This window comes from Solanum dulcamara, chromosome 6 (assembly GCF_947179165.1).
Source record: "Solanum dulcamara chromosome 6, daSolDulc1.2, whole genome shotgun sequence".
Lineage (NCBI taxonomy): Eukaryota > Viridiplantae > Streptophyta > Magnoliopsida > Solanales > Solanaceae > Solanum > Solanum dulcamara.
Genome location: NC_077242.1, coordinates 19716140 through 19744049, shown reverse-complemented (window position 1 = coordinate 19744049; position 27910 = coordinate 19716140).

Sequence of the window (27910 nt, the reverse complement as noted above, 5' to 3'; positions counted from 1 at the left end):
TAAATCCTCCAATGCAAGAAGTGGTGAAGAAAGAAATAATTAAGTGACTTGATGTGGGTGTTGTGTATCCCATTGCCAATAGTAAATGGGCAAGCACGGTGCAATGTGTTCCTAAAAAGGGTAGCATGACTTTCGTGTCGAATGGAAAGAATGAGCTTATCTCAATGAGACTAGTTATCAGTTGGAGAGTACGCATTGATTATCGAAAGATGAATGCTTGTATGGAGAAAGATCATTTCCCTATGTCGTTCATGGACCAAATGTTGGATCGTTTTATAGGTAGGGGTTGGTATTGCTTTCTAGATGGATACTCTGGGTATAATCAGATTTCTATTGCCCCTAAGGATCAAGAGAAGACAACTTTCATGTGCCCATATGGTAGTTTTGCTTTTAGGCGGATGTCTTTCAGATTATGCAATGCACCCGTAGCTTTTCAAAGGTGTATGTTGTCTATTTTTTCCAACATGGTAGAAGACACCATGGAAGTTTTTATGGATGATTGCTCGGTGGTTGGGGACACATTTGATGCATGCCTTGAATATCTTAGTCACGTGTAGAAAAGATGTATCGAAACTAATCTCGTATTGAATTGGGAGAAGTGCCACTTAATGGTAAAAGAGGGTATTATATTGGGCCATAAAATTTTAGGACATGGTACTTAAGTAGACCAAGCAAAAGTGGAAGTGATTTTGGGATATGCCGGGTTATATCGAAGGTTCATCAAAGATTTCTGTAAGGTGGCTTATCCACTATGCAAATTACTTGAGAAAGATATTGTGTTCGAGTTTGATGACACTTGCATCAAAGCCTTCTTGCGCTTGAAAGAGAAGTTTGTTTCAACTCCAATTATTGTGGCTCCAGATTGGAGTATTCCTTTCGAACTTATGTGTGATGTAAGTGGTGTAGCATTGGGGGCTGTTCTTGTCCAGCAAAGGAAAATTTATTTCAGCCCATTTACTATGTTAGCAAGACGTTGAATGTAGCTCAAAAGAACTACATTGTTATCGAGCAAGAGTTGTTAGCGGTCGTTTATGCATTAAAAACGTTTCATGCTTATCTCTTGGGTACGAAGGTAGTGGTTCATACCTTTCACGCTGCAATCCGTTATCTAATGATAAAGAAATATGCTAAACCTCGGTTGATCCATTGGGTGTTAATGTTATAAGAATTTGACTTTGAGGTGAAAGATCGTAAAGGATATGAAAATCAAGTAGCTGATCATTTGTCAAGACTCGAATCAAAAGTGATTGGGTCCGGAGGTCAAGAGATTGAGGAAGCCTTTACGGATGAATCGGTAATGAGGATTTCCCATACTTCACTCCCATGATAGATAAATTTTGCCCATTTCGGTACGTGTGGGATCATCCTAGATAATTTGAGTTCTCACTAACAAAAACGTTTCTTATATGATGCAAAAAAATAGTATTGGGATGAATCTTATTTGTTCAGAGAATATGCAGATCACATGATTCGGAGATATGTTCCAGAGGTGGAAAGTGAAACAATCCTTAATATTTGTCATTCGTCACTAGTTGGTGGTCACCATAGTGGGATTCGAACTGCAACTAAGGTCTAGCAAAGTGGATGTTATTGTCCTTCCTTGTATCATGATGCCAATGTGTTTGTGAAAAATTGTGATCAATATCAAAGGCAAGGCAGTGTGTCTAGACGGCATGAGTTTCCTTTTAACCCAATTTTGGAAGTCGAATTGTTCGATGTGTGGGGTATTGACTTTATGGGCCCTTTTGTAAGTTCGTACAGAAATAAGTTTATTCTAGTGGCTATTGATTATGTGTCAAAATGGGTAGAGGCATTGGCCTTACCTAACAAGGAGGGCCGAAGCGTGATTACATTTCTCAAGAGATACATCTTCACAAGATTTGGTACTCCCTGTGCTAACATTAGTGATGGGGGATCTCATTTTTGCAATCGCATGTGCGTTTCCCTATTGAGCAAATATGGTGTCACTCACAAGGTTAGCACATCCTACCATCCACAAACAAATGGGCAAGTTGAAATGTTTAATCGGGAGATTAAAGAGATCTTGGCATAGACAGTAAATAGCAATAGATCGGATTGGTCCCGTAAGTTAGAGGATGCCTTATGTGCCTATCAAACTATTTATAAGACACCGATTGGCATGTCCCCATACCAACTGGTGTTTTGAATAGCATGTCATTTGCCAGTTGAATTGGAGCATAAAGCTCTATGGGTTTCGAAAAGTATGATCTTGAACTGGGAATTGGCATCCAAAGATCGAGTGGATCAACTTTACTCGTTAAAAGAGTTCAGGCTTTGAGCTTATGAGAGTTCATCTATCTACAAAGCAAGGATAAATAAATGGTATGATGCTCAAATCTTGAAATGGGATTTTAGAGCCGGTGATTTTGTATTGCTTTTTTAACTCTTGTCTTTGATTATTTCCCGAGAAGTTAAAGTCTAAATGGTCTGGTCCCTTTAAAGTCATTTGGGTGTTTGAAAATGGTGCTATTGAGGTAGAAAACAAAGACGGGTCGACATTTAAAGTTAATGGGCACCGTCTTAAGTTGTATCTTGGTGATGGCCATAGTCTCGAAATGATTAAAGTGGTGTGTTTAGACGATGCTTGAATGCACGTCCACGTCGTACCTCGACGTTAACTAAGGCACTTCTTGGGAGGCAACCCAAGTTTTAGTGTTTTCAATAATTGAGTATTCATTGTGTATGTTGAAATTGGACTCCATCAAAGTATTTCAGTAGGGCGAGTAATGGGGCCTTATTAGCGAGCTGCAAAACCTGGTAGGCGAGCCCATTGGTGATCGCCTTTTAGGCGCAAAAATAGAGAACTTAACCGTGAAGGTTCTGGCTATTTAGGCAAGCCATATTCCAATTTGGTAAGTCGCTTACCTAATAAATCGATCCCATCTTAGCTCGCCTTTCTGCTCTCTGGATGACCTTTAAATTCCCAGGTGTTCTGGAACTATGGGCGATCTGATGCACTACTCAGTGACTCGCCAATTATTTTGGCGGGCTCCATCGACCTCACTGATTTAATCAACTAGGTACCAAGAGGGCTCAGCATACTCTGCGATATCAGGTCTAATCGGTGACTCGCTGACACGTTCAATGATGTTAGTTGCTGCTTGCCGACCTGAATCTCCACTTAAAACTAAAAGGGCCCTCCTTAATCTTCCTACACTGTTCACCTCCCCTATTTCCCTTATTTTAGTAGCACTCCTCTCATTTAATTGTTAGTTATTTATGCATCTGTGTGGATTATACTTGTGTTCTCAACCGCCTTATCTTACTCCTCGTATTAGCAAATTTTCCAGGTGTGTTTCCGTAGTTCAATATTGCTTATTGTTTTTAGTATTGTGTTAATACTTTGAATGGCTTAGATGTTCCTAACTTTATGTTGATTGGGCATGTGGTATGAAATCATTTTCTATCACGAATATGCAACTTTGTAATTGTTTATTGATTGAGAATCATGTTGTCAAATTTGGCCCAAATTACATGTTGGAATCTTTTAGTGTTAAATGCCAGGGATTAGGTTTAATAACCCATTTGGGGGTGAAGTCTGAGTAACCCAAACTCTATGAATTCCTGATTTTGCCTAATAATAGATGTGTGGCATCATTCATAAGGGCAAATTTTGTCAACTTCATGGTGAATTATTTAGTTTTGACGTGTAGTGGTGTTATTATGATGTTTGGTAATGTGGGAGCTCCATTATTTTCTGTAAATTATATATGGGTATGGTTGAAATGCCTGTAGAGGAAGTGTTACTCAAAAAATTTGAAAAGATTATGGGTGTGGGTTGTTATGCGAGCTAAAGGACAAGGTTACTCCCCCTTTTCGGACTTCATGTGCCAGTTCTCTTTGAACGATTTAGTGAGCTACTAATGGTTTGCCGACATGCATACGCAACTTGCCAATATGATCTTTCACTCTCCCTTTTTACATGTCAAATTAGCTTTGTATTCAAAATCTTTCTGTCATTTTTCAGTGAGCTGACCCTGCCCGCCGATTATGTTTAGTAGATTGCCAATTTATTTTGAGTTTCGCCTAATGAGCTATTGTGTTTTTTTTGTGTTTGGCGAGCTCGACTGAACTCATCTAGAGCAATTAGGAGACTTGCCCTTTTGTGTTGGCGGGCATCAGCTATGTATCGCACATTTGATTGCGTATTTTTATTTTGGTTTGTTTTTGCACTCACAAATCTCCCCATGTGCTTTGCTTATGTGTATCTAATGTGCAGGTATAGACTGAGACAAGCATCTTACACATCGTCTTATAGATGAGGATGTTACACCACCTTGAAAAAAAAGCTTGAGGTATTACTATAATTGAACCATCTGTACCTCACCATCCCACTCAACCCCATCTCGACCCGTGAGTAAGAAAGATAAGTGGAAAGGTAAACGTCAAGTGTTTGTTGAATCCAGTTTACATGAGTCCTCGTCTGATAAGGAAAGGACACTGCGCCAAGGTGAAGGGTCCACTACTCCAGTGCATATACCCATTATAAAAACTCAGCCTACTCTGTTAGCTACAGAGCAAGGCCACATGCGTGCCCGTATTGAAATACGCTCTAAGGTAGCTCATGATCCACCAATGAAAATTGTAGTTCTTGTAGTCATACCTCATTCAATGAACCATTTAAAAGCAACTGATCTTTGCATAATCCAAGAAGAGAAACGACTCTCTACTGATAGAGTAGTCGACAGGAATCCAGATATTTGGATGATGATTCAATTACACCAATTCGAGCGGTTCACTAGAGCTCAGATTTCATATGTACCTGCTTAAGTTCGCGAGTTCTATAAAGCTTATGCAAATGCCCTTCTAAAGGGTAAGACAAAGGCAATTGCAGCAGGGCCACTAGAAGTTGTGACTGTTCAGGAAAAAGAGGTGAAATGCAGTCAATCTAATATCAATGATGCGTTGGGTTGTACTTATCGGGGTTGTCACTCTCTAGTGGACAAACTCAAAACATGTACCTTGGATGATTTAAAAAGATAGTTAGCCCTTTTGATCTCATATATTACCCCACCGTGGATAAAGGTAGGGGCTGTGATCAAAAAGAAGGATAACAATGTGGCTGCTCGGTATTGGTTTGGTTTTATCAGTAGCACGCTAATGCCTAGTCAAAATGAATCTATCTTGTAGCATCCTAAAGCTGCGTTGTTGGGCAGTATCATGGATAAGGAGTGCCTAAACTTAGGCGCTATTATTTTTCCAAAGATTTTCTTGAGGGTCAGACAAAAGCAAACATCGCTCCCCTTCCCTATTTTGATAATTGATTTATGTAAGCATGAAGGGGTACCTTTTATGGAGTCTACAGATGTGAGAGTAGCACCTGCATTATCTAGTGACATTCGTCGGATTGAGGTAGATTATTTGCGTGATGTTGAGGCTAGGAGCAGGCCTCCACCGGTTGACACTACACCGGTGGTTGCTACAGAGTCTTTGGATACAGGTACTACGTTTCCTGCTTCTGATATGTGGAGTTCGACATCTATCCCATCTGCTTCTACATCCCCTAAAGTTTGTTCTACATCTCGGCCTCTATTGAAACAGGCTATGATCTACAAAATGGGCAATCTAGCTCATTCGGCTAATGTGAGGGCCTGAGATTGGAGATAGTTGTTCGTTCAATGATTTACATTGCTATTGAAGCTTCTTTTGCACTATTACGAGCAGAGGTAACAGGTCAGCGGGTCACATTAACTAAAATAGCTTAAAAGATAGCCACTCTCACCGCTTGAGTTGAGAAGCATAAGAAAGTTGAGAGGCCCTTTGCTGATTTAGAGTCCATTCGAACTGATATTACTGGGCTACGAAAAGAGGTGGACGAGTTGAGGTCTAAGGATATTTTGATGTTGTGGGGTGGGGTGGACACTCCCAAAGGCCCTATTTCTGAGCCTTCTTTTGCACATGATCCTAGTTGTCCTACTGATCCTTCAGGTTCTTTGCCGGAGTTGTACCCATTGATGATGATATTATTCCTCCAACCATTATGACTGAAGACGTGGTTGGTATTGATGATGAGGAGCTCTCCGAGATGGATGAGGAGGACTTGGAGTTGGCTGAGTTGAGGGTTGAGGATACTTTTGAGGGCCTTACAGATTTAGAAGATGTATAGTTACAGACTGTCGTGGAGCGTTCTCTTGCTGATTCTACCAGGCCTCAAGCTGATCCTTCTTCTGAGGCACCATATTAGGTGCCTTTTATTTTTGCACCGCCATCATCTGCTGATATGATTGAGTCGTCGGGCACTAATGCCTCAGTTAAGGACGCCACTGCGGTCCAGAGATCTCCTCAGGATTAGCCTGATAAAGGGACACTTTTCTCACTCTCTCTTTTATTGTTGTCTTACTTTTCGCACTGAGGACATTGCTTACTTCTTTGGGTATGGTAAGGGTACCTGGGTACCATTTTACCTTTTTCATGTTGGGTTGTAAATAAATTTTTGTTAATTCAGTCATTTGTATATATTTGGTTTTGAAAACCTTTGGGTTACACCCCTACTTAAATTATTGTGTCTAGTGTTTATTTGCATAATCGAGGATCAATTTTGATCAATATTGATGACTTGAATAGTACTTATGATGAACGACATATTTTTTGCAAATCTAATGAGGCAAAGAAAGCACATAAGTCTTGTGTGAACTCTTAGCATCTCGTTGAGACTAATCAGATTTCAAGTGTGAGTCTTGTAATAAGCTATTCATATGAGCTGATTTTGTAAAGTTATGTTTGATGTTTGTAATTGAAATGCCATGAGTGATGAGGTCTACCTAAAAGATATGCATGATATCACCTAGAACTTGCCCCGTTAGTCCAGCTGATTGTGATCAATGATTGAGGGAGATGATCTTAGGCATAATTTTGATGACTGAGCTTGAAGTAGCCTTAATCTATTGTGATTCCTTTGTAAGGGTATGAATCCAACTTGGCACCATTTGACCCTAAAATGTTTCTTCCTTTCTCCTTGGATACAATGCATACATCAAAAAGTAACCTTTGAAGTCCAATATTTTTGCCTATCCATAAACTCCTTGGAGTATTGGATATGTTTAATAGCCAACCTAGGCCAAAAGCTTAAGTTGGGGGTGTGGTAAGACTGAGAAGGAAAGTGGTGAAGTAATTTGTGAAAGGTTACCCTTCGATGATTGATAAAAGGAAATAAGAAACCTCCATATATCCCTTGCATAAAAGAGAGAAATAAATGAACTTTCGGTTAGTCTTTTCAAATATACATGAAAGGGGGAGGAGTTTAAAGGAACAAAGCAATGATACAAGAGTAAAATAAAGGATAAATGGTGATCTGCGATATCAAAAGAGGAAATCTTCATAAAGATAAATCCATGCTCCTAGGATTTTAAGTCACTATAACCAAAATGATCTTACCTTGCACTCAGACCCATTACAAGCCTGAAAAGTCCCTTTTGATCTTACATGATCTGATTAATTGGAAAATAAGGGCAAGCTTATGAGTGGAATTATATATGTTTTTATCTTTTTGAGTGTGAGAGTAGTGTGTGATTCCTATGACATAGCATGTGATTGTCATATTTAGAGTATGGAATGGAATCATTTCTTTGACTTGAGGGCATTCTAATTTGAGCATTGGACATAATTTTGCAGTTGGGAGTGAAAATTGAAAAACATGAACTTGCATTAGAAATTGATTAGTCATCATTTGAAGCCTTGAGTGTTGATTGAACATTGCAGTCTAATTTGAACCTCGTGTGCACTCTTTATGTTGAGTCTTATTGAGCACTATTTGTAGTCTTGGTTTTGAGCTGATGGACTCCTTGATTTACTTGAAGACAAGCAAAAATTTAAGTTGGGGTGTTGATGAGTTAGGAATTCGGACTCATTTATAGCTCAAAATATAAGAAATAAGTGTCCTCTTTGCCTTTGTTGTGTCCAAAAATGACTTCAAAGTGACCATTTGCAGGTGGAAGGTGTTGGAGATCAATGATGAATTAAACATCGAAGATAAGAAGTGAAAAATGACAAAATTAGGCAAAATGGAGGCTGAAGCTCACAAAGAGCTCTTTGGGTTTGAGAAAATCACCGAAGGGCTAGAGGCAAATCATTTCAGCAATTCACGGATGATGAAGGCCAGAAAGTCTAAGCTCGCTTAAAATAACAGAGCCTCAGGGAAAGAAAGCGACTGAAGATCCATGGGAGAAATGAAAAAATGGCGACTCTCCGAACCTTTAGGCGAAAGAGATCGAGATCGCCTAGATAAATATTGTAGATTGAAGGAGAAAAGCTCCAATAGGCTATGTGAAGATAAAGTTGGTGATCTGCCGACCACTTCGACAAGCCCAACTAATGTCACCGAAGTGTTTCTAAGTGAAAATTTTGCCTAATATTTTTCACTTGTATAAATAGAATTTCCAACGACAAATGAGAGGAGGGGTTTTATGACGAAGACTGCGAGATAAGAACCTAGAAGCTAATTTAGGGTTTTGAATTTCGTTTGTAGAGATTGAAGCTTTGAGCTTTGGATTTCCATCTTTATTGAATCAAATGGATGATAACTACTTTGGTATAATTCCTTTAATTTTCATAATGTGTGGCTAAATTCCCTACTTCTAGGGGATGCTAATGAGTTAGATTGTTGTTCTACATTTGGGTTTTTGTTACAGCTTATCAATTGTTAATTTAAAATAGGTTTCGTTAATTTGGTATGGAATTAATTATGAAGTATGGTTGCAAACATCTTTCTATGTTAGATGTTCTTTATTAGCTAGAAATAGTAATAGGAAGTGACCAAATTAACAAACATCCGTTGATTTATGTTATCAATTGTAATCTCTATCGAGAGAGAAGGTTTTGCTAAGAATCGGATTAGTTCTGCTTGATTGCATTCTTAGGCTCAAAATTTCTATCTTGTAGAAATGAATAGCGATCGATAGATGCTATTTTGTGTAATTGATTAATCTTTGCCTATCCATTGAGAATTAATGATGTTGAGTTGTACATTTACCCTTATTAGAACCTCAATCTTACTTTGCACCTCCCCTAGAAACCCTTTGTTAACTTGTTATAAACCAAATTATTGAAATCATTCCAATATTGATTCTTGGTGTCTCTCATAATTTTGATAATGAAATCTACAGATTTAAATTATGTAATAATTTACTTGTTTTTATGCTACAAAAGTCTAGAGCACATTCTTACTTCATAATTGAAGTCTATTCTTAATCGTTCCTTGTGGCATTCATCCCTGACCTCACACGTTGGGTTTATATTGCTAACGATCGCTTACAATATGAATTGTAAGAAGTGTAGCTTGAGCGTTATCATGCAACATCCTAAAGAGTTGTATATTATAGATAGCGGCTACTTGTCTAGCTCTTGAAATGATTATCTCATTAGCCTTCATTCGAGTTATGTCACCATTAGACGTGATGACCACCTTGTTATGGAGCATTACAACCCTCATAGATTTGGTCATCAAGTTGAATTCAATCAAGACTTACCTGGTAACTTCATTGAATGACAATATAACAGTACACTACAAAAATTGGTATAAGTTTGGAATTCCTTCACTCGCATAGAACAAGTAAAATCCCTTTTCTTCCTTTTTTCTTACTTCATTTATTTTATGCCTTGTTAATCTTTTTTTTTGAAGTTGGGTATTAAGGGTGCATCTACTGGCATATTTAGTGACAATTTTTATGAAGATGGTATTACGAACCCAAGCTACCCCAATATATCTTCTTTTCCTCCTCTAGAAGCTTTGGAAAAAAGTTGAAGTTGCAATTGCTCAAGTCAAATCTTCAAAACTTTGGTTCCTTCGTCATTCTTCTCGCTACTTGCTGCCCCTAATTTCGAACAACAAGAGATGAACGATCTCTACTTTCAAGATTCATTATATTTTCAATATGTGGGGCGCCTTGTGTAAGTAGGTTACGAGCTTCTTTTTTGATACACGAGATAACTTTTTAAAGCTAAAAAATGGTGTTAACTTGATTCTAGAGAAGGTCAAAGAGATTATTACCATCAATACTTCTATTTTGGAGAGTTCTGTTAAGGCTTTTTTTTATATGTATGAGGATTATGACACCATGAAATCATCCTCATCCTAGATTGCAATTCTTAGGCGGGGTCTTCAATACTATGTCGACTTTTACAAAAATTGCTTGAAGATCCTCCATGCCCCCGTTCACTTTTGTGCTTTCCTCCTTTGCATCAGTAAGACATTTTGCACATATACATTATGCTAATATTTTAGTTTGAAATTCCTTTCGGATGGATCATAAGTAATCTCTGAGGTTGACTTCGAAATCAAATATGTCCATTTAGCAGCATTGAGCGATTGTGGTAAAAAATTCATAACTCAGAGTAGAATTGTCAGAAATATGTGATTTTTATTTTGGTAAAAAGAAAATTTCAAGAACTACAATCTACGTAAAAATTACGGCCAAATAGTTTATATATTGGTAAAATATTGCATCAAAATTAGCTCATAAATCTATCATGTCATGGCCCTTCAACTTTGTGCAGCTGTGGTAGAAAATTCATAACTTGAAGTAGGAGCGCCGAAATCATGAGATTCTTATTCCATAGTAAAAAAAGTACTCCATGAACAACAACCTATGTAAAAATCACAGCTATAGGACTTAGGGTTGGTGCAGATCTTATTTTGAAGTCAACTCACCATTTTGGCTTACTTGGTTCTTTAGCTTTGCATGTCTGTGATAGAAAAATAACTTGAAGTAGAGGCGCTGAAATCTTGATATTCTTGCTTCATAGGAAATAAGACTCCCAAAAATTACATTTATTTTGAAGTCAACTAGACTCAGAGGTCTAGAACATCTTCAAAACTCATGGCCAAGTTCATTCTAGATTAATTTTCTAAGTTGATTACTTGCAAGAAATGTCGATTTCACACCTTTATTCACTCTTGCCGAACTCATATATCTTGAAGTTCATCAAATTTATGAGTCATTTGATCCCTTCTAGTCGAAGCTTTGGAAAGCAACAACTTGGTGCTTCACTTTCTACTTTCATTATCGTTTTTGTTAATATAATTCGTTTCTTTGATTTTCATTGCAACTTTGGCGAGAGACCACTTTCATTGAGGCTTGTAGTTAGAGTAATCGTGTTTCATCTATGGTACTCGAGCATGTAGTGCATCTCATTCTTGCGGCTTGGTGAGAAAAAAGATTGTTATAGTCCTTTTCGACTTAAACGAGCAAATACTTGACACATTTCTGCGAAAATATTTATTCCTTGATGTCGGATCACAAAATATGACCGATTTGATTCTATAAATATTAAAATCAATGCCAGATGTATTTTACAACTTTGTGTGTCCTTATTAAAAAATCATAGCTCAAGCTTGGAGCATTGTAATTGTAAAGTTCTTGATCCTATGGAAAAATAACTTAAAGATGTGCTATTTATTCCACTTCAAAGGATCTATTGTGATGATCAAGTAATGAGGCATGTCCGTCCTTTTTTTAACTCGTATGACTGAACTTAGAATAATACTCTAAGATGACTACGTACCTCAGTGAAAAAGAACAAGTCATAACGTAGTTCAGAAAGGTGAGTTATTTTTTATTTTATTTTTTAATTTCTTTTTTTTCGTCCCAAATTTTTCCTAGGCCTCCTCTTTTGAGGTTTTCATCCTAGTGGACCTTTATTTTGAGTCATATATAATTTAAACTCATGTGGGCCAGAAGTAACATGCAGTTTATTCTCATGAGTCGAGGAGCGCAGGCGACTTTCATAAAAAGTACTACTTTAGGAATTTGTTGTTTATTGGACCAACTCTTAAGCCATCTTTATCAATAATTTTGTATGCACCATTTAAATATGCTTCCTTCATGATGTATGGACCATTCCATTTTGATGTGAACTTATCACCCATGTGCCTGTTGAGAATTATGGGTCTTCGAACAACTAAGACCAATTCTCCTTCTTGAAATGATTGTGGTTGTACTTTCTTGTTGAAATCTCTAGATAGTCGAGCTTGATAGCATTTCAACTTTTGGTGAGCTTCTATTCTATTATCATCAAATGCCTCCAACTCTGCTAGACAAAGCTGAGTGTTGTTTTCGATCGTAAGTCCTTCTTGGATTGCGATTCTTAGTGATGGAATTTGTTGCTCCAATCGAAGGACAACTTTTATGTCATATACTAAAGAGTATGGAGTCGCTTGTGTAGCGATTCTGAAGGTTGTCTGGTATACCCATAAAGATTTATCAATTCCCTCACGCCATTCCCTTTTATTTTTTGCGACAACTTTCTTCAACATGTTACCAAGTGTCTTGTTAAAAGCTTCACTAAGGCCATTAGCATTGCATTGTACATTGAAAACTTATGTTGCTTAAAATTAAAATTCTCGCACAAAATCCTCATAAGCTTGTTGTCGAATGGCATTTCATTATTAGTAATTATGTATCTTGGTATGTTATACCTAAAAATTATGTTTGACTTGATAAAGTCAACAAAATCTCCTTCTTCACCTTTTTTAATAGAACAACTTCAACCCACCTCGAGAAGTAGTTAGTGGCCTCCAAGATGTACATCTACTCTTTTAATGACTTTGTAAGAGACCCGATGACATCAAGTCCCCACGCATCAAAAGTCAATGAAGCCATAGTTGGATGAAAAGGCTTAGGAGGTTGGTGTATGTAATTGTTATGGAATTGACACTCTTGATTTTGGCATGCTCTAGAAAGTCCATCACCATTGTCAGCTAGTAGTTTATCATCCTTTTGATATGGAAATGTAATTTAGGCCCTGATTGATGTGCTCTGCAAGTACCAGAATGTGCTTCTTCTATTATCTGTCGAGCTTCTTCATTATCAAGACATCATACGAATAGTCCTTCGTATGAGCTTTGAAATAATATTCCTTAATCGTGGTGTCCTTCTCTTGATTTCTGCTATTTTTTGTAAGTTTTCATGCAACCTTTCATGTTTGACGTATTCAATTAATGGTTTCCTCCGATCTTTTTCTTCAATAACTTGAAAAGATGTATGGTGGCTTTCATTGTTTTGAATATCAAGACATTCAGGAATGACTCATCCATGACACCTACACATACGCCCCTTTGTTGATTCCTTCTTTATAAGTTTCATTGTTGTATAAAGCTAACCTAAATGTTGGACTGCATTCGTTCATGTGCCCTTTCACTTCTATTGACCTGAATTGAGTTTGAGTCTGAGATCCCGAGTTTATTAAATTGAATTCTTGAATTATCTATTATTTTGTCAAGTTTTTAGTACCTATTTAAACAAGTATTGATGGTATTAATGAGTTGAGTAATTTATTGGAGATACATATTCATATTTTCATCTACAAGAACCCTAATTGAGGATTGTATTAGATTTTATGCATAAATTGAGTTTGAAGGTACGAATTGTAATTGTCCTGAATTGGATTAAGTCGAGTATGAGTTGAGTTGAAAGAGTCTTCACAATTATAATTATTTTGATCATGATGTCACTATGCATTATTTTGAGTTGAAATTAATGATTGTGACGTATTTAACGAAGTACAGTTTTTAAATTGAGTCTTTGCATGTTTTAAATTTTTTTAAAGAATTGAGTACTGAGTCTCATTGAGTGAATTTGATTGAGTTGATTTGAAAGAGTCTAATGATTCGATATGAGATTGAGTTTTGAAAAGAATCTAATGAAACTAGTCGAATAGTTTGTTTGACTTAATTGATTTGAGTTAACAGAAGGGATTGATTGGAGTTTATGATCATTGAGTCTTGAGAGAAGTATTGAGCACTGAATTAAGTAAGAGTAGCCAACGTAGGTGAGGATTGTACCATAAACTGAATGAATTCACTTAGTGTCCTTAAAGTGGGCTTGATTAATTGATTGTGGATCCTTAATTGGTTGATTCGTTCCTTACCATGGAAAAGTATTAGACGGACGTGGCAATGATGTCAGCTTGTTGTACCTCACCGATTCATAGGTGATAATTGTTGGATAAGAGAAACTCTCATATAGATCTTGATAGTACTCTAAATGATCTGTGTAAATGGGATAAGATTGTTCTTATCTAAATTATATTTACTTTAGACTTGTGATATCCTGATTGCATTCCTTATTCAGATTTGATCTTATTCTATCTTGATGGTTATTATTTTCTTATCGTTTTACATAACGTTATTTGGCCTCCATCATTTTATGATGCAAACACATGTATTAGTGATCCTCAAGAGGAGTACTGTTGATGATCCATTTCCTTCCTCATAGTGGTGAGACCTTCTTACTTTTGAAAGAATCATAATTATTTTATTTGCTGTTTATGAGTAGTTTCTTTTGAGGTAGCCGTGGGATTATCTTGGAACCTTCTTGATAGTTCATAGAGGCTTCATAAACATAGACTGAGTAGATTAGAGTTGACGTCCCTTTTGAGCCTGTTTAGCCTAAACTTTTATTTATGATATTGGGTTGATTTTCAAAGAATATCTTATTAAAACTATTATTTTATTTGAGTTGTTGAATTAGTTAGCTCACTAGAACATCTCTTGTTATTACATTGAGTCTTCTGATGATTGATTGAATGAGTGATCAGACCAAGTGATTCGCTTGGGGACCACCAATAGTTTCCAAGTATTGGTCACGCCTAGGGTACCCTCTCAGAGTGTAACAAACTTGGTATCATAGCATAGAGTTCAAGTGTCCTAGGGTGTTTATGAAGCCGTGTCTGTAGGATCTTATTTATGGTTTGAGGGCCCACTTCTATAAATGAGGAACTATGGACATTTAAGAAAAGTTTCCCTTTTTTCAAATTTTAAATCGTGGCATAGAGTTGTCCCCTAAGAAACTTATCCAGATTCATGTGTTCTTAGATCCATTCGACTACCCTTCATACTCAAGGTGGTTGGAACAATTAAGTTTAGATCATTATTGATGAGTTACTTTCAGATATATATTTAGAGGTTGAAGACACTACACAAGGCTTGAGATGAGTCGGTTAGTGTGCACAAGTCTATTGATTTGAAAGGATGCACCCTCATTCATATGAATCGTCCATTGAGCCAGATCAAGATGTATTTCCATACTCTCTTCTCTAAAACCTTGCTTCAGATGTTATCTTTGAGAGGAGTTATGTCTCTAAATGATTAGTGTCACCATCCGATGGAATGTGATTTGAGGCATGGTAAGCTATGATTTGTAGAATAATCCTAGAGCTAGAAAGATAGAGTTAGAGGAGTAAAAACCAAATAGTGAGAACAGTGGTTGATTGAGACATGTACCTAGAGTTAAGTATATATAAGGTAAGCAATGGGGTTAGAAGTCAAGTCCATTTGACTTTGACTAAAGATGTAGTAAATAGAGTCTAACTTTCATGATAGAAGGTAGAGGAAGGGTTGTTGGTTAGAATGAGTTAAGTATACTTCAACCTAGAAATGAGTTATATTGATGTGTCAATGTGTTAGTAAAGACCAGTTATAGGTGAAGGATCGAAAGAAAGAGTAGTCATGAATCGGTAGATCTAAGTTAGACTTATGATGTTATAGGAAGATCCCCATAATATGTATAGAGTTATGAACATAACTAGGCAAGGAGGTGTAATGAATGGCTAAATAGTACTTAGGTTGTGCAAGGAGATGTGGTGATAGAATATAATTAGACAAATTGTGAGATAGAGATCGATTACTTGTCATGAGGTCTTAAAATGTAATTGTTTCTTAAATTCCACCTAGAAATTGTAAGATATTATAGTATGCGAGAAGTATGTAAGATACATGTTGGCACTAGACTTTAAGCTTGAATTTCAGACGAGCATTGTGAACACGGGATAGCATTATGAGAGTGACAATGTTGGTCTTAAAATGTACTCTAGTAGGCTTGACATAGCGTATGAGAGAGATTAAGGTATTAACATGCCAAAAGTGTGATGTTACGAATATGGGGTTATGACTCCTTAGATGAAAATAGTGAATTATGGCTAGTCATTAGGTAAGAAGAGGCTTAAGATGTGTATCTGAGATAGTATATAGTTGTATGAGGCTCTAAGTGTATGAATTGCTATTGGTTCCTACTTAGTATTCATTACTTGCCAATGGGGAGAAGGTTGAGGTAAGAATTATATTTTTATATAGTATCCATAAAAATTAATGAAGGGATTATATATTGATGATGATAAGTCTCCCATTACAGTTCAAATTTCCTTCAGTTAGGTAGATATAAACTTAGAAGGATGGTATTAGTAGGCTAAGAAGGGGGATGCCAGAGTATTAAGATTTAGGTAAGGCGGCTATGTGCACCGATAAACGGAGCGATGATAGAAGGATGCCTATAAGATAGAACATAATTGTGAGAAGTATCTTAGAAGGAGGACCTATTAGCGGTTTTATATCTTGGAGTGTAGTATAATCGAGTGGAGTAGTGTGCTTATAGCTTAGATTTGTGTCGAGAATCTATTTGCAGTCTCAGGGTAGTGACCTTCGAGCTAAGGGGGAGATGATAAGATATTGAACCAAAGTGGTTTTTGAGTTTAAAGAAGTGATAAGTTGACCAAGATGAGACATCAGTGTTTTTCCATCTCTTACATTCCTTATACTTCAATTGAGGTAATACCCTACTCCTGTCTTGTGTAGAAGTGCCATACCCATGGCCCAAACCTATGCACTTTTTGTTGATTCATGTTTATGCTCATTTCCTAGAATGAGAAGTGGTAACTTCCTTCAGTGATCCCAATCTTATTTCATGAATCTAAGAATTTCCATTCATATGATGAATGAGACATGATATATATAATCACGTTTCACGGTATGCTTAGTTCTACAAACTTATGATAGGCCATAAACAGCTAGTGAGATCATATTACATTATGAATGTCATCAGATCTGATATTTTGAATGAATTGTGCTTATGATATTTCACTCTAAACCATTCCAGTGATCCTTTTTTTTCAGTCTTGACAGCGACGTTGATGATAGTAAATGAGTTATGGCAGATGGTAGAGAGTGGGTGTCCGTCATTGTGATAGTTTTGGTATGCTTATTCTATTTAAGGTTATAAGCATTGAGGAAGAGAGGGATGGGATCTTCTTATTTGCAATAGATAGGTAAGAGTATATTGGTGTGTTTTAATAGGAGTCAATGCAATTGCAGATGTAAAGATGCTAAGGTACACGGAAAAATTCTTAAGTATTGTTGACCTCAAAAAAAATGATGGAGTGGTTAGAATGATAGGCTTCAATGAGTGGTTGTTGTTATGTGAGTGATTGCAGTAAGCTATTAATGACTCCTTGTTAAGGGTTTCAAGTGAGTGGATTGGAGTAGTTATAGAACTAAGCTTGAATGTGTTGTTGATGGCATGTGGATGAATGCAGAGTATATTGGGTGTGTCTTGATTAGGACTCTAGGTGTGTTAGATGTGGTGGTAAGGAGTGATACTCTTGGGATGAAATCCTCTATAGAGGTATAGAATATGAAGTTTGTGGTGTAGATTAGAATGATCATTTTATGTGTAGCACCTTGGGACTTTACGTTAGGCTTGATCATAATAAGAGCATGCAGTTAGAGTTAGACCTTGATAAAAGTAGTCATATGTATCCTAGTGGAAGTTATGAGTTGCAGTTGATAGAGAGTTGTTTATAGAAAGAAGAGCATAGTTGAGAAGAGTCCCTAAGATCCAAAGCTATCAGTCATATCGCTTAACGCATAGTATCCTTATTCATATTACAGGCTAGAGGTACCCATGTTTCACGTCAAATAGCTCCTTAAAGAGTATAACTCTTGTCCATATCATAATCATTCAGGCTTTATGAACCCATGTTAGTTGACTCAAATACTTAGACCCTATCAGTACTTCATAGTCAGAAGTCTCCGGCAGACCATGCCCGAAATTCTTTTCTAGAAGGTTATGGAGAATCTTAATGAAAGTGTTGAGATTATAGCCCCTCTTATTTCAAATTCAACATCTATCAGTGCCCATCGATGAGAATGTTAAAGATAATGTCCCTATTCTTGATTTGAATTGGTATGTCCATCTTTGAGTTTGAATAGTTGATTGTTTAAGGCATTTGATTGAGTGAGTGATTGAGTCTTGATTGTTATCCGTTCCTCGAGTTCGTCCTTAGTTTACTCATCATTCGAGGATGAATGATCCTAAGGGGGAGATATTGTTATACCCAGAAATTGCCAAAATATCCCTAGAGGATAGTGTGCTCGCATAACGTACCATCTTTAACTTTTTTGGCTAATCTGAGGCTAGAATATTGATTAGGGGAAAATCATGTGGGACAGTGGTCTAATTGAATTTTAGGCCAACCAGATCAAAAAATAATTTTTTCGAGGCAAAATTACATTTTAAGAAAGGTGAGCGACCAGTCTACATCGCGGATCTGCTCCCCTACAGTGTATTTTTTTCCAAAATCTGGTCAAAACTCAAAATTGGCTATAAATATCATACTAGAAATACGATTTATGAGTTGTTCATAAAACGCATTCCTTGAATACGATTTACATGTATTTTTTGGTCTATTTCAAATTTTAATGAGTGGGCGTTCTGGTCTTTTTCTCATTCCTCCTATACCTTACCCATGATGTGTTGGACCAAATCCATCCCTTATCAGTTTGTAAAGGGGTTTTTCTCTCATTAAACACTCAAAACTTTTGAGAGCAAGGATAAGAGAGAAGAGGAGAAGCTAGGGTTCAAGAGTTTCAAGACAAGTCTTTGATTTTTCCTTATATAATCTTCATTCTAGGTATGTAAGACTAACCTAAACATTGGACTGAGTTCGTCCATGTGCCCTTTCACTTCTATTGACCTGAATTGAGTTTGAGTTTGAGATCCCGAGTTTCTTGAATTATCTATTATCTTGTCAAGTTTCTCATACCTATTTAAACAAGTATTGATGGTATTCATGAGTTGAGTAATTTATTTGAGATACATGTTCGTGTTTTCATTCACATGAACCCTAATTGAGGATTGTATTTGATTTTATGCATAAATTGAGTTTGAAGATACGAATTGTGGTTGTCCTCTAAAAGATTGGGTATTTGATGGAGAACGGAAAATCCTTGAGCGGACTGTTATCCTTAATAGGATGAAACAATGGTTGACTTGACTTTTTTTGGTATTATACTGTAGCATTATCACCAGATGTGACCATTGATCAAGTGTGAAATTCCATTGTATTCGAGGAGTCAAGGATTTGCTGGGAATTCTGAATCGAAGAAGAGATATATCAAAATATTGTGCGGAAAAACCAAAATCGATATAAATAGAAGATGCCTCTGGAACTCGGTCTTAAGTTCCAACCTAGTTCCAACAATGCACTTCTCGTCACATCATCGGTAGGGGAAAGCGGAACTGCTTGACACTGTATACTAAATACAATAAGCCCGAGATTCATCCAAGCATGAGTTGAGTTGAATGAGTCTTTAAAATTATAATTATTTTGATCATGATATCACTATATATTATTTTGAGTTGAGATTAACGATTGTCATGTATTTAACGAAGCATAATTTTCAAATTGAGTCTTTGCATATTTTAAAAAGATTTAAACGAATTGAGTACTGAGTCTCAATAAGCTAATTTGAAAGAGTCTAATGATTCGAGATGAGATTGAGTTTTGAAAAGATTCTAATAAGACTAGTCGAATGGTTTGTTTAAACTGATTGATTTGAGTTAATCGAAGGGATTGATTGGAGTTTTATGAGCATTGAGTCTTGAAAGGAGTATCGAGCACCGAATTGAGTTAAACTAACTAACAACTTGAACATAATAACTAAGTAGCAAACTAAGGTGAGGATTGTATCATAAATCAAATGAATTCACTTATTATCCCTCAAGTGGACTTGACTGATTGATTGTGAATCCTTGATTGGTTGATTCATTTCATACTTTGGAAAAGTACTAGACAGATGTGGCAGCGACGTCGGCTCATTGTACCTCATCAGCTCATAGGTGATGGTTGTTGACAGTAGTCTAAATGATTGGTTTGATTGGCATAAGATTGTTCCTGTATAAATCATATTTACTTTAGACTTCTGATATCCTGATTGAGTTTCTAATTTTGATTTGAGCTTATTCTATCTTGATGGTTATTATTTTCCTGCCATTTTACTTTCTCGTACGTTTTATGTACTGATGTCATTTTGCCTGTATTATTTTATGATGCAGACACGGGTATTAGAGATCCTCTACAGGAGTACCATTGATGATCCATTTCCTTCCTCATAGTGGTGAGACCTCTTTTCTTTTGAAGGAATCATAATTATTTTATTTATTGTTTATGAGTAGTTTCTTTCGAGGTAGCCGTGGGCTTATCCCGGGACCTTTGTGATAGTTGATAAAGGCTTCATAGAATAGACTGAGTAGATTGGAGTTGACCCACAAATTGGTTTTGCTCAAACTTTTATTTATGAGATTGGGTTGATTTTCAAAAATTGTGTTATTAAAACTATTATTTTATTTGAGTTATTGAATTGGTTAACCCACCAGAACGTCTTTTGTTATTGCATTAATCTTCTACTAATTGATTGAATAAGTGACCGAACCAAAGGTTTGATGGGGATCAGCAATGGTTTCTAAGTTTCGACCACGCCTAGGGTACCTTCTCGCAGTGTAGCATTGATATTGACTCAGGGCTTCTTCTTCCTTCAATTTTTGTTTGGTTTTGACCTTTACAGAAGTCACCTTCACCACCATAGATTCTTTAGTTAGAATTTTTGAGGTCATGCGTTTCTTGAACTCCTTCTTTTCTTTTGTCAAAAAGCAAAAGGAGATGCCTTCCCATGACACACAATGCTCAACTCCATGTCATTTGCTTGTGTAGTGAGTTCTTCAAAAGTTCGTGGTTACATCCCTTATAGTATGTACAGAAGATCTCAATATATTTCTTAAATGCACATTTCCACTTATGATATTTCAGAAAGACGATCTTTGCAGTCTAAACTCAATGTTTTCCAGTGATTGGCATAATCTACCACATGTTCGTCCTTTCTTTGCTTAGTGTCAGTCAACTCTATTATGCTAACGGTTCATCGAGTACTGTAAAAATGATTGAGAAACTCCTTTTGAGATTCTCCTAACTATCAATGGACTCATGCTCTAGGTTGATACACCAATTGAATGTGTTTTCCTTCAATGAACGAACAAATTGTCTTACCAAATTAAAAAATTACCATGCGTTCCAGCATTGCTACAAGTTTCAACAAAGTGTGCGACGTGTTTCCTCGGGTTTTCTTTGCCATCAAACTGTTGCAATGTTGGTAGTTGATAGTTCGTTGTCATGGATAGAAAATCAATTCTTTTGGTGTAAGTCTTGGAGTAGTACAATGAATTTTTCGGGGCTCCACCATATTGAGCCCTAATTATTAGATATCATGTCTTGCAACAGTTGAACAAATAACACCATGATTGAAGCAAATTGTTTCTCCTTTTGAAATTTTGACTTAGCAAGTGACTCATCAATATTTTTATGTTGTGGAACAAATCCAGGCAGAAAATGGGGAAATGACTCAACTCTCCAAGTGTGAAGGCCTCCATCTTGCTCATAAGATGAGCTATTTGAAGATTTTTATCATCAACGGACTTCTTCAAAGCCTCAATAATTTGTTATATTATTGTGAACTTCTCATTCAGGTCAGTTGCATCAGTCATCAAGGCGTTGACTTTCATTTGAGTTGGAGAGTCCGTCGAACCATCAAATTCACCAAAGTTGAAGTCAGTATGAGAGAGTTCATCAAACAACATGGGCGCAAGAATAACCCTACGAGTCACAGTTTTAGTAGTCATCTGAGATTTACACTTTTGTGTAGATCAAAGAAAGTGAAGAATTTAGATCCAACCAAACCACTAGTTTTGAAATTGTGTCGAGTGATGGGGCCAACATGACAAAGCTCAACAGATGTGGCAGTAATAGAGTCCTTGCATGAAGCATCATTGATTTTTCCAAAGTCTATTGCAGTAGTTGAATTCGTAGTTCTTAGATATGCAGGAGGAAGATATGAAGAGCAAAATGGGTCCCACTGAGCGTGTCAAATTTGTTCGCGATAAATTTTTGTAATGCTAAAAATTAACTTCAATCAAAATAAATAAAAAAAAGAAGATAATTTTATTGATGAATCTTTGTGAGTACAATTCAGTTGTTCTCTTGATTCTGCGAATTTAGCTAGTGATTTATTTTTTGGGGGATTTACTTGAAGATTTTCTTATCCGGAGAATTTCTGAGGATTTTGTTCCTATCAATTTAGCTAGAGATTTTGTGGGGGATTTACTTGGAAATTTTCATACTTTGAGATTTAACTGGAATTTTTCTACTATGATTTACTCTAGGATTTGTTTCTCTAAAATTTATCTAAATTTTTATATTACCGAAAGATTTTCCTAGGAATATCTTTAAAAATATTAAGAAATTAAATTATAATTACAACAACAACAACAACAACCCAGTGAAATCCCACTAAATTATAACTTAAGAAATAAATCTTAAGAAATAAATCTTCCTTATAACTAAAAATGATATATAATTAAATTATAATTATATATCATTTTTAGTTATAAGGAGGATTTATTTCTTAAGTGAAAAAAATAATTATTTAGATATATATCCTAATTATATTATTTTAATTTTACATATATTAAAAATGATGTAATTTAATTAAAGTATATAACTTAAATTATAGTTATTTTTAAATGTAATAAGTGCAATTTAAGTATTAATTGATATTCTATTTTTATCTCCAAATTGTCTTTCGTGACAAAATTCTTTGTCAATCACTTAACTATGTAAAGTGTGTTTAATTATTGTTTAGATTTATACTGAATTACAAAGTTGATGTATATTCTGTGTAAAATCAGTTAAGAAAGTTAGTTAGAAAAGTTTGTTAGGCACGTGCTAGTTAGCTGGTTAGAGGTTGTTAGAAAATGCATGTGCATCACGTGAAGTTTGTTAGAGATTGTATAAGAGAATCCCCTCTATATAAAGAGGCATCTGTGTGCTGATTGAGATGAATGAAACAATGGAGTAATTTCAAATTATGATAGAATGTAGAATCTTCAATTATACAATATAGTTCCCAGTTTTGTTTTCATTCTTTTTCTCTAATAGAAATCACAAACTAAATATCGTATCAGAGCTTTGATCGCAGGTCAAAACTGAAGGATTGAAATTGTCATTCGTAGATCATGGAAGCTTCAACAATGGTGGAGAAACAGAGAACGAAAATAGTAGAAGATCCACAAATAATTCACAATCATCCACTTCACTTACAGGCATCTGATACTCCTAGTGTGGCCTTGATTCCTATGAAGCTCACAGGACCATGAAACTATGGTGTATGGAGAACATTCATACGTTTGGCACTTCTAGTAAAAAAAACTAGGATTTGTTGATGGCACATATGCTAAGAGTTTGTATAAGGGAGATTTGGCAGTGATATGGGAGAGGAGTGATGCAGTGGTGTTATTTTAGATTAGTGCAGCAGTGGCACCAGAGTTAATGACCAGCATTGTGTATGCTTCAAGCTAAAAAAATATCTAAAATTCAAGGAGAGATTTGATAAATTAAACCTGACCGGAATTTTTCATTTATGGAAAGAGATTAGCATGCTGAATTAAGGTATATGTATTGTTACATCTTATTACTCAAATATGAGAGATCTATGGGATGAAATAGATGTAATGGTACCATCACCTTCCTGTGACTATGTAGAGTCGAGTTCTCATGTTAACCATGTCAAACAACAGAGACTTTTACAGTTTTTGGTAGGATTGAATGAAATCTATGCACAAGTGAGGAGTTCTATATTACTTAGTCCAATTGTTCCTAGTGTAAATCAAGTGTATGCAATGGCTATTCAGAAAGAAAGTCAAAGGAAGTTAGGGACCATAGAAGGAAGCAAGGAACCTTTAACTATGATGGCAGGAAGAGATAATCAGCCTAGTAGTCTGTCTCATAACTTTCAAACTCAAACACATAGTTTTTAAGTAAGAAAGACTCAAGGTCAAAATTCACAAGGAAGGAAGTTGGGCTTGATATGTGAACATTTTGGATATAAAGGGCACTAAGGACAATTGCTATAAAATTGTAGGTTTTCCTACTAATTTCAAGAGTAAAAGGAAGATGTCTGCAAACGAAGTTGCTATGCCTCATGCTAACATTACCATAACTAGTTTATTAGGCTCAGAAAAGATTGAAGAGTCAGGATCTCAATTCTTTTCCCATGAGGTTATTTTTCAAAGGAGCAAGATGATCAAGTGCTCAAAATGGTGACTCCTCCCTCACTAATAGGAACTTGCAAAGCTAATATTGCAACTGGTATGCATGCTATGGTTGATAATATTAATGATAATGCAGCCAGATGGATTATTGATTATGGAGCCACATATCATATAACATATTGTGAAAGCATTCTAAATAAATGTAGAAAACTATCAGAATCACAACATAATAAAGTGCAGGTCCCAACAGAAAATAAAATTCATGTAGAACATATTGGAGATGCTTTGATTATGAGAACTTACAAGATGAAAAATGTACTACATGTACTAGACTTCAGATTCAATTTATTGTCAGTTTCTAAGCTGACTAAGGATCTGAAGTGCATTGTATCTTTTTATCCTGATTTGTGTGTGATGCAGGCTCTCTTTACTGGAGAGGTGATTGGGATTGGTAAGGAAGAAGAAGGTCTATACATTTTAAAGTATGATTTAGAGCATGAAGTAACACCTATGGCTGGAGCAGCCCTTACAAATAAAAAATAACAGAACATAGTTTGTGGCATGTTAGATCGGGACATCCTTCTATGAAAGTAATGAATCATATTTCCATATTAAAGAATAATGTGGATGACTCAATGCAGGAAGACTATCTAATTTTTCCTTTGGAAAACAATGTAGGCTTAAATTTCTTAAATTTCCTTCTAGTATCACTCAAACTACTAAGATATTTCATCTTGTACACTTAGATGCTTGGGGACCTCATAGGAATCCCACCTATAATAGAAAACACTATTTCCTTACTATAGTTGATGATTTTTGCAGGTTTACATGGATCTCTTTGTTGCACGGTAAGAAAGATGTAGTAGTTATATTGAAATTTTTTATATCCGTGATTTTAAATCAATTTGATTGTGAAATAAAAGTTCTGAGTTCTGACAATGGAACTAAGTGCTTCAACAGTCAAGTTATTGATCTATTATCATCTTTAGGCATCATATATCAAAGTAGTTATCCTTACACACCACAACAAAATGGTTTGGTTGAAAGGAAACATAGACATATTCTAGACATAGGAAGAAATTTGAAATTACAATATGATATTCCTAGTAGATTTTGGGGTGATTGTATGCAGACAACAGTGTATTTGATTAGTAGATTGCCTACAGCTGTGCTAGATGGTCATTTTCCTTATGAAAGGTTGTTTGGTAAGCCTCCTAATCTAGATCACATAAGGGTGTTTGGATATTTATGCTTTGCTAGCATATTGCCTAGAGGAAGAAAATTTGAAGCTAGACAAGAAAAGTTGTTTTATTGGGCTTTTCTACCACACAAAATTAGTATAAGTTGTATGACTTGGATAGTAAGACTGCGTTCATAAGTAGGAATGTGATTTTCAGGGAAGCAAGGTTTACTTTTAAAATTATGCAGTCCAATGATGAAGGGACTCATCCCTTACTATCTCCTTTTATAAAACATGCAGAAGATACTAATATTCTGGCTCAAGATCTGTTTATTGAAGCACCTTTCCAGCCTGCAGTTGTGAGTCCTATAGAGATTAACACACCACCTAATGCCTCTTCTAATGCATCTCCTCCACCTATTACCTCTATACTTGTTGAAGATTCAACTTTGGGTCATGTGGTTGACTTAGAAGTACCTCATGAAGAGATCTTAGTACATAGACAGGCAGAGTCAATGTCAGCTGATGATCCTATCCATCCAGCTGAGTTATCTTTAAGTATTGTTGGTCTAAGAAAGACTAGTTGAACCAGTAATCCTTTTGTGTGGATCAAGGACTATGTTGTGCCCAAGAAATTCAGTCTCCATTCCATCACTAATCATATTTGTTATGACAATGTGTGAAAAGGTTATCAAGTTTATTTACATGCTTTTTCAGCAACCTTAGAGCTCAATCTTGTTATGAGGCCTCTCAATACAAGCTATGGATTGATGCCAAGAAATTCAAGCTTTGGAAGAAAATAAAACTTGGGACATTGTTGACTTAACCCCAGGTGCCAAGCCAATTGACTCAAAATGGGTATACAAGATTAAATACAAGGCGAATGTTGAATAAATAGGTAAAAAGCTAGACTAGTTGCTAAAGGTTATACTCATAGATAGTATCTTGATTATCATGATACTTTCTCTCTAGTTGCAAAAATGGTTACCATCAGAACTATCCTTAGCCTGACAGCATCACATGGTTGGGAACTCTCTCAAATGGATGTAAATAATGCCTTTTTACAAGGTGGTTTAGTTGAAGACATTTACATGGCCCTTCCTCTTGGGTTCCAGAGACAAAGGGAAACTAAGGTGTGCAAAATGAAGAAGTCACTCTATGGTCTCAAACATGCATTCAGGCAATGGAACATCAAGTTCGCTGAAGCATTATTGTCAGCGGGCTACTCATAGAGTTCTCATGATCATTCTTTATTTATTAGAATGGAGGGCACTAACTTAGATGTGATTTTAGTACATGTAGATAATCTCTTAATCACTGGAAATAGCTCTCATATGATTCAAAAGGCCAAAGCTACACTGCATCAGCATTTCAAAATGAAGGATTTTGGGCATCTCAAATATTTCTTAGGGATAGAAGTCCTGAAGTCAAAGGAAGGAATATTATTGAACCAAAGAAAGTATGCTCTACAACTTATTTTAGAAGCTGGCCTCAGTGGAGCAAAGATTTCAAGCACTCCTTTGGAGTTCAATCACAAGTTAACAAGTGTAGATTTTGATCAACATGTTGGGAATTCTAATTCTACTGATTCAAAATTAGAGGATATTACAGCATATCAAAGACTACTCGGGAAATTGTTATATTTGATAATCACAAGACCTGACATATAATTTAGTGTGTAAGTTTTGAGTCAATTTATGCAATATCCTAAGGAGTCACACTGGGCTGCTACACTAAGAGCTGTCAGGTATGTTAAGAAATCTCTAGGACTTTGAATACTTCTTAAAAGGGTAACTGGTCCTATAGAGCTCACCAGATATTGTGACTCATATTGGGCCTCATGTACTAATACACGAAGATCAGTCACTAGCTACATAGTGAAACTTAGAGATTCTTTAATCTCTTGGAAGTCCAAGAAACAACAAAGAGTCAGTAGAAGCTCTACTAAAGCAAAATATAGAAGTTTGGCAGCTTTTGTTGCAGAATTGGTATGATTAGCAAAATTACTTGATGAATTGCATTTTTCATTTACTAATCCAATCTTGGTATATACAGATAGCAAACCATCTATTCAAATAGCTAAAAATTTAGTTTTTTGTGAGCGTACAAAGCACATCGACATTGAATGTCACTTCATTCGAGAAAGGGTGAAATCAAATTTTATTAGTCCTAAATATCTTTGTACTAGTATGCAACCTGGTGAAATCCTTACTAAGGGTATGGGTGCTAATCAACATCAACTTCTTTTAACCAAACTTGGTGTGTTAGATATCTTTCACTCTTCAGTTTGAAGGGGTGTATTGAATTATAAAGTTGATGTATATTCTGTGTAGAATCAGTTAAGAAAGTTAGTTAGAAAAGTTTGTTAGGCACGTGCTAGTTAGTTGGTTAGAGGTTATTAGAAAGCACATGTGCATCACGTGATGTTTGTTAGAGTTTATATAAGAGAATCACCTCTATATAAAGAGGCATTTGTGTACTGATTGAGATGAATGAAATAATAGAGTAATTCCAAATTATGCTAGAATGTAGAATCTTCATTTGTTCAATATAGTTCCTAGTT